We start from the raw sequence: 8084 nt of genomic DNA, 5'->3' as shown, positions 1-8084 counted from the left end.
TCTAGATGAAAGAATTTCAGATGAGTCCACTTGTAGTAGTGATACTTGTAGCGTCGCTGACGATAACAGAGGCCTAGCATAGCTTTTTCTGGCTCCTATCTTACCTCTTGTTCGGCTGCAGGCCGACAAGCCTTGTACTTGCCCAGCCTTGAGACCGAAGACAGAGCCTGAAGTCAGTGACAGAGACATCAGTGGTTTAATGGCTGGGGGAATGTCTGAAGCAAGGTCCTGGGGTGACACCCTACTGTGTGCAGCAGAGAGTGGGCAGGACAAGGCGGCAGCCTTCACTCCCAGGGGCAGGGGGAGTTTACCAGTTACAGGGGGAATTATGTCAGGTTGGCCCCGTGGTTACCAGGGAAACCAGCAGAGCGGCATTCCCTTTACTTCCCCTTTGATAAGCTGTTAGGAACAATCATTAGCTGGGACCTGGGGCAAGTATGTAGGAAGGTCAGTCCTGTGAGTAGGCTGTAGGTGGAGCAGGCACTGGGCCAGCGGGAGGTTGGGGGGATGTACAGAGAGCAAGAAAACAGCCATCTTGAGTGGCCTGACCATACACCTCTTCAGAGCAGTTCCTCAGAGCTAGCTGAGAGGCTGTTTCCCAGGCTATAGTCCTCAGTAAGATCCCCGAATAAATCATAACTCACAACTTTCGCTTTTTGTGTTTTTCTTTCAGTCAGTAAGGCATTGTGCTGGGTGGCTTGATGACATCAATTTAATTCTCAATTTCCTCTACTTCTCATTAACAAAGTCAACAAGATAGATATTATTATCTGGGTTTTATAGATGAGGAAACGGAAGCTGAGGGAAGGTAGGGAATTCGGCTCCAATGCGATGGCCAGGAGGCCTGAAACCAGGGCCCACAGCTTTACTTTTTCTGCCCGTTTCAGCTGCCTCTCATTCCCTTTCCTCTCAGGCTCCTGTTACCACCGGCAACCATGAGGAAGAGCGACGCTTTAAATGGAATTACATCCAATGAGCGTTCCTGGTTCCAATATTATCATCCAAGTAGTTAGAAATCCTCCAAAAAAAGACTCGAGGTGCTTACCTGCCCATCATACTCTGGATTTTTGAGATGCTGAGATTGCTTAGCTGCTGCTTTGCCGTGGTCAAGGCGCAGAGCAAGGGGACGTGGGGCTGGGCTGGGTAAGGGATCTGTGACCCCAAGTCAGTTTGGTTGAATTTACTTTATTTTGCCAAACTTGCTTAGCGTGATTTCTGCAGCCTCAGCTACTATTCCCATTGACTGGTAACTGTGATTCCATGCAGCACTTTCTTGTTCATCCCAGGGTCCCGGGCCCACGTGCCAAAGCCCCAAGGCTAGCAGGAAGCCACCCTGCAGGATAGGAACAGCACTGGCACCCACAACCTGGCTTCAAATCCTCCAGCCCTGTGACCCCGGGAGCAAGTTGGGGAGCAAGGTCCCCAACTCCTTTGAATTTTAGGATTTGGTTTAGTTTCCTTTGAAAAGTAGAGTAAGTAGTATCTACTTCAGAGGCTTCTTTGAAAGATGACATATGGGGTGTATTCAGAACCGAGCGTGCAGGATATTAAATATTTGCCTTCTGCAGTGGCCCCAGCTCAGCTCTGCATGTGCCCTGACCTGTGGGAGGGAAGGAAAAGAAGGCCTGAGAGATGGGGGGAGAGTGCGAGGGAGGGAACCCGGCATAACTGAGGTTGGGGGCAGGGAGACAGCCTGCTGCCCCATCCACTCTTAGTGTTTTTCTCTCTTGCCCCTAAACATATCCTTTATCTGCTGTGAGTGGCTTCCAGGGTCCTCCTGATCACATAAGAGCCCCACCTTTCCCTTTGCTGGAAAACAAACCCAGTTGGCACTGCAGGGGAGCTGGGCTGGGGAGGGACAGGATCAAGGGCTGCAGAGGACAGACGAGAGCAGGAAAGGGTTTGTTTATAGCTTCTAGTCTCTTCCAGCCACTGGAAGGACTCTGAACTTTCACCCTGAACTTGGTCTAGTTTGCCAGTGGCCTTGTTTCCGGATACCCAGACTGGCCTCATCTGTAACACGGAGATGCAGAAGTCCTTTCAGTCCCCGGGGCACAGAGTGTTCAGAGGACAAACAGGCAGCCTGAGCGTCGGTGGGAAAGCACGCGAAAGCTCAGGAGGAGTGGCGGGCAGGGGTCTCCGCCCCCCTCATCGTAAACATGCAGGGGACCTACTGGCTAGGTGTTATAAACAGTGAAGACCGGGAAGGCAAATACGCACTTTTGTTAAATCATCCAAGGAGTCTCTTCATTTATGTTCATTTATTTATTCAAAAAATATTTTTTAATTGAAATATATTTGATATATAACACTGTGTAAATTTATGGTGTACAACATGTTGATGTGTTACATTTATATATTGGAATATGATTGCCATTGTAGCCATGGTTACCATCTCTATCATGTCACATAATTATGTGTGTGTGTGTGTGTGTGTGTGTGTGCACGCGTGTGGTGGGAGTACTTAAGGTCTAGTCTTTTAGCAAGTTTGATGACTACAGTACAATATTGTTGTCTATATTCACTAGACTGTGTGTTAGATCTCCAGGACTTATTTATCTACTAGTTGCAAGGCTGTGCCCTTAAACATCTCTCCCATTCTCTTGCCCACCAGCCCCTGGAAACCACCATTTTGCTCTCTGGTTTTACAAGGTTGGCTTTTTTCAGATTCCACATATAAGTGAGATCATACAGTATCTGTCTTTCTCTTTCTGACTTATTTCACTCAGCATAATGTCCTCCAGGTCCATCCATGTTGTCACAAATGGCAGGATTTCCTCCTTTCTCAGGGCTGAATAATATTCCATTGCATGCGTATACCACGTCTTCTTTATTACAAATACATTTCGAGCACTTTTGCTGTGTTCCGTGTCAACTGAAAAAAAATGCACAACATGAGAGTTGTGAGTTAAGCTTTATTTGGGGCAAAATGAGAAATATAGCCTGGGAGACAGCCTCTTAGATAGCTCTGAGGAACTGCTCTGAAGAGGTAGGAGTGGGGGGATGTCAGCATATATGTGATCTGGGGGAAGGAAGATACACGAAGTCAAGCACACATTTTTGCAGAGGCTTGCTGCTAGTCTCCTGAAGTTTACCGCTAGTCACGAGGAGCAGATGTCTCCTAAAGCACTAATGATTTTAGTGCTTTTCTAGATATGAGAAGAGGCAAGAATTTGGGCTCATAAAATCTTCTCCTGAAAATATCTAACTATCTGAAGGCCTATTCTGCCAGTATTTCCCAGAGCACAGGGAAAAACTCATTCCTGATCTCCACCCTGAACTCCTTTCAGGGGGTGTTGAAGGCCAGCGGCTGCAGTGGCTAGTGGCTTCATCCTGGTAGAGGCAGATGGCAAGTCCCAGTTTCTAGTTGGCAGCCGGCACCACGCTGGGTGGTGGAGCTGCTTCACTGGAGGGCAACTGGATGCATGGTTACCGCACTGTATCCTGATGTCAAACAGACCTTTGCAGGTTGGAGATTCACGCGCAGGGTGGTTATAGGGTTGCCTTGGGATCAACCCCCAAGGAGAAGGGGGCAGGACTCAGCAGAGGGAGAAGCTGAGTTGCATTGCAGGCCCAGTAAAGCCCTCTCCCAGTCACGGGAGCTCTGATGCTAGAACGGGCCTTCAGGGTTGACCTGGTTTGTCCAGGGAAGGCCAGGCCTAATGCCCCACATTGATCAGTCCATGGACGTGGGCTGCCCTGGGAAGGCGCGTGACTTTAGTTGAGGCTGCTCTCAGGGACTGAGGCAGTCTTGAAAGGACTCTTCAAGAGCCTGGAAAGCTCTCTGCACACAACGATCCCAGCAGACAAATGTGGGTGGCACATTGCTGTGTCCCTGAAATCTGACTCCACGAGAGGCCTCTGAAGGCCTCTGTGACCTTGGGCAAGAGGCTCAGCCTCTGAATCGCAATTTACCCACCTGACAAATGAGGGTAATAACTCTACCCATTTTGTAGAGTTATCAGGAGGAGAGAGTGAGTTAATTCTCACCACAGTGAAACCCATAGAAAGAGTTCAAAATGTGTCATTGTGGTGTTGTTATTTCTAGAATAAACAAAGTAGGGTTTGGCCCTGAGAGAACTTGCAGTCGATCGTACGGCTTCAGACAACCCCGTGTGATGCGTGTGTGCGTGGGGGGACCCAGGGGCCCATAGGAGGGGCCCCTCACCCTGTCTTGGGAAGGCTTCCCAAAAGGCAGGGGTGGCTGGAGTGTGGGGGGAGGGTGGGTAAAGTGCAGCGGCCCCAGCCTGATCACCGACCTTGACCTTGGCAAACAAAGGCCTCTGCTGAGGACATCCTTCTGCTGTGAGCGAGGCCCGTCCTGCTTTGCTCTCCTGATTGGTGGGGCTGGAACCAGAGCTGGCAGACCTCCCAGGCCTCAGAGCCAAGGAGGCTGGTGGGCAGGGAGGGGGTGGGCCACCCGGGACCCGTGTGAGGCTCTCCCTGTGACACGAGGTCTTCATGGGCACTTGGGCAGGCGTTGGCCTGCCTGGCTGGGAATTGGGAACCATCCTCTGCTAACACAGGAGGGAGGGAGAAGGGACCTCTGTCTTTCCTTCCACCTGCTCTTGGCCCCAGGAAGTAATCTGAGTGCTGTACAGAGTCAGGAAAGCAATCGGCTGTGTGGCCTTGTACCAGTCACTTCACCTCCTTGGACCTGGGCACCCTCTTCTGTAAAATAATGAGGCCGGAGTGGATGGCGCCCAAGTGCCTCTTTGCTCCGGCATTCTGAATCTGAGTAATTTTCTTGTAGCCTGCTTCTTACAAGATCACGGGCGCTGTCGTTTGATCCTTGCTTAGCTTTTATTTCTTCAAGGGGGCTCTTCCTATTCTGCCTTCCTCTTGAGAAGCTCTCAAGGCCACTGACAATCAGAGACCTGCTGCGTCCTCTCAAGCAGCCCCCCATGGAGGAAACAGAAACAATAGGAATCACTTCCCCAGCAGCCTTAGTCCTCTGCCAACGAGAGGTATCCAAGTTGTTTTTCTGGCACCACTGCTGTTTTCCCCAGCTCCACCACACCCTCTGCCCGGCTCTCCTTCCAGACCAAGGTTCCCCGTGGGGAGGACTGCCAGGATTGGCCAGGAGAGGCCACCCCCTGGCCTTTGCCCCCTCCCGTCAGCCACCTCCCAGCCCTGCACTGGGAGCTCTGCTTCTCTCTCAAGGCTCAGCTCAAGGGCTCCTCCTCCACGCAGCCTTCCCTGAGCTCTGCGGCTGGAAAGAATCGGTTCTTCTGGACACAGCAGTGAGCCTTAGCCCCATTTTATTCTGCTCTCTGTTAGAATGAGTTGTTAACACATGTGATCTCCCTCCTACTGCCTCCAGCCTCGTGTTTGCATATAGTAGGTGCTGGGTAAGTGTTTGTGGCAGGGAAAGGAAGGGACAGAAACAGAACAAGTCTCTGTAGGAAGCTTGGTGGCGTAACTGGGGCAAAAATTGGTCCCTGTTTATTGTTTTATGGCCAACATAAAACACAAAACAGAAATCCGTGGAGAATGCGTGGGTTCCATGGGCACCTCCATTGGATAACCTGGCTTGGGAACAAGGAAGTAGGCTATCGTGAAGCTCTCCCTGTGTAATTGCTGACAACGCTAGAAAAGTTATTCAGAACGAACCCGCTGCTGCCCTCGGCTGCCCCTCACCCTGAGCGTATGGAGTGTGAATGGCGGGGAGGGTGAGACCCTGAGCTTCGGTTTGGGGGTCTGGTCTTGGGGCTGCCCTGGGTATGGTCTGGAAGGGAGTGGAGTTTGTCCCGCGCGCTGCCTGGCCTGACTGAGAAGCAGCAGGGTGCCCAGAGGGAGCTGGGGGTGCAGCAGGAGGGGATGAGCTCAGGGAGGTGAAGGCTGGGGGGCGTGGAGCTAGTGGTGGGGACTTCATGCAGGGCTCTTAGTGTCAGGAGGCACTATGCTGGCTTTGAACAGGCGAGGGGGGGACTTGATTTACGGGCTACCGGTGCCCTACGAAGAGGGACTGTCATGAGCCCATTTCACGGATGAAGAGACTGAAGCAGAGAAGGTCAGGAACTTGCCTGACCTTCCCCCTCCCCAGCCGCCATCCACGGGTGTCACTCTCTATCCCAGCGCCCTGCTCCCTGCCGTCCCACTCTGTATTCGCTTCTCTCTGAGTTGCTCACTCTTTGGGGGTCTCCCTCCCCCCCTTGAATGTAAGCTCCATGACAGCAGGGGCTGTCTGCTTCCCTGCTGCATCCTCGGTGCCTTGAACGATGCCTGGCACATAATAGGAGTTCAACGAGCCTTTGCTGATGAGAGGACAAGGACAGAGGACACGCCGACAGCGGGAGCTGGGGTGCTGGCGCACCGGATGTTGAGTTCTCTCCAAGGCTCAGCACTCAAAGCTCCCATGGGAAGTCCTGGGGCTCCAAGCCAGCCTGAGGTCAGATGTGTGGGTGTCTGCCCGGGACCTCTCCCCACCCCGCCACGGCACTGCGTCTTGGAGGGTCAGACAAGGGTGTTGGCCGTCCGCTGTCATTCATTTATCAATTTCTTCCTTCTTCCACATATTCAGTCCCTGAACAAGCGTGCAACAAGCGTTACCTGAGCACCTCCCCTGTGCCCAGCACTGGGCTGGGACGGCACACAAGTAACCAAGGTTGCGTGCCTGCCCCTTGCATCCTTGGGGGGGACAGACCAAAGGGAAAGAAAGACAAATGAGCAAACAACTGCTATGGAGGAAGTAAGAGGCCTTGAGCCTCCAGTGGGTGAGTGGGGATGGCTGTTGGAGGAGAGGACAGCCGTGGGGCAGGGGTTCCTGGCAAGGAGAAAGCTTCACCCAGCTGTCAGAAGCAGGGCAGCCTGCAGGAGGGAAGGGGCTCAGCAGCGTCTGAGAAGGAGGAGCCAGTGTGGCGGGAGCACCCAGCAGGGGACAGGGCCAGAGGGAGGGTCTGGGGAGAGGGGAGGGGCCCGCAGCCAAAGAGCGCGAGGGCCTCAGCGATAGAGGAAAGGGAAGGCGGTGGTCCTCAGTAGGGGTGGGGAGGAGGCAGTGGGATCAACTCCATGTTGTGTAAAGACCCCCCAGAGCGGCAGTGGGGACACGCTGGGTCTGGGTGGACATTGTAGGGAGCTCTGAGGGGGCTGCTGGGTTATTCCGCAGAGCGAGCCCGGGGTCGCGGCCGCGGGGAGGGTGCCCCCCAGAGCCTGGTTTAGGAAACAGACAGACGTGGCAGGACTTGCTGGGGTGGGTGCCGGGCTGAGGGAGAGAGAGAGGAATCAAAGAACTCTCTGGGCTTCTTGCCCTAGCGCCGGGGAGGCGCCGGCTAGGAGGAGAAACAGAAGAATGCCAAAAGGCTTTTGAGCTTAAGGCCCAAACTGCTGTTTATGTGTTGAATTTGTACAATGCCTCTTTGCTGGGCCGGAAATGCAATATACAAGAAGAAGCCCTAGGGTTTTCTGCTGCAGCCACGGCACCTCCTGCGCTGGGTTTTACCTTGCCGCCCGGACAGTCACATGACTGGCCCAGTGCCGGACCCCGGCCTCCCCAGGAGAGGCGGGACCTGCTGCACACGCTCTGCCTGCTGGTCTGCCGGTCGCTGCTGGCACGGGGTCTGCCTAAAGGCACATTCCAGGCCCTGGGTGGGGGGCAGGGAGGGATGCCTTGTGCCCATGTGGAGGAAAGGAACACTCAGGAGAGCCCAGGCCCTGCCGGGCGCTTAATAGCACGTGTCACTTAATGACATACATATCATTATCCCCATTATTTAAATAAGGAAACTGACCGAAAGGCCTCACGAGGGCGCAAAGCCCTGCAGGAGAAGGCTCATTTCCCATAAATCCAAACACTACCTTCTTGGTCACGCTTTCCGTCCAGGTGGAGACTGAACCACTCTTTCTGCCTTGGTCCCCTTCGTTCCCCACCCTCCCACGTACCTTATGCTGGACATCCAAGTGGTCTTTACAGTAAACCGCTCTCTCACCCCCAGCGCCTGTCTTCCCATTGGAGGGTATGTGGGTCGCCATGCTGGTTTTCCCCAAGCTCGGGGCAGAAGCTACATGGCGTGGCTTCCAAAACAATTGGCTCTCACTGATAGGAGGCCCTGTGGACTCCCTGCTCCCTGGGGGAAAGATGTGCA

The 8084-nt window shown here is 53.4% G+C and overlaps 1 long non-coding RNA gene across 1 annotated transcript; it reads right to left on the bottom strand.

Annotated features, from left to right (window-relative positions):
• Positions 1-2246: 2246 nt before the first annotated feature.
• On the bottom strand, positions 2247-8084 carry LOC132354064 (uncharacterized). Its single transcript, XR_009499169.1, has 2 exons — positions 7882-8084; positions 2247-2875 (listed from the first exon to the last, which is right to left on the bottom strand). It is a non-coding gene; the product is annotated as an uncharacterized LOC132354064 (long non-coding RNA).

Source organism: Balaenoptera ricei, chromosome 1 (genome assembly GCF_028023285.1).
Source record: "Balaenoptera ricei isolate mBalRic1 chromosome 1, mBalRic1.hap2, whole genome shotgun sequence".
In the NCBI taxonomy this organism is placed as follows: Eukaryota; Metazoa; Chordata; class Mammalia; order Artiodactyla; family Balaenopteridae; genus Balaenoptera; species Balaenoptera ricei.
This window is presented reverse-complemented; position numbering and strand designations above follow the sequence as displayed.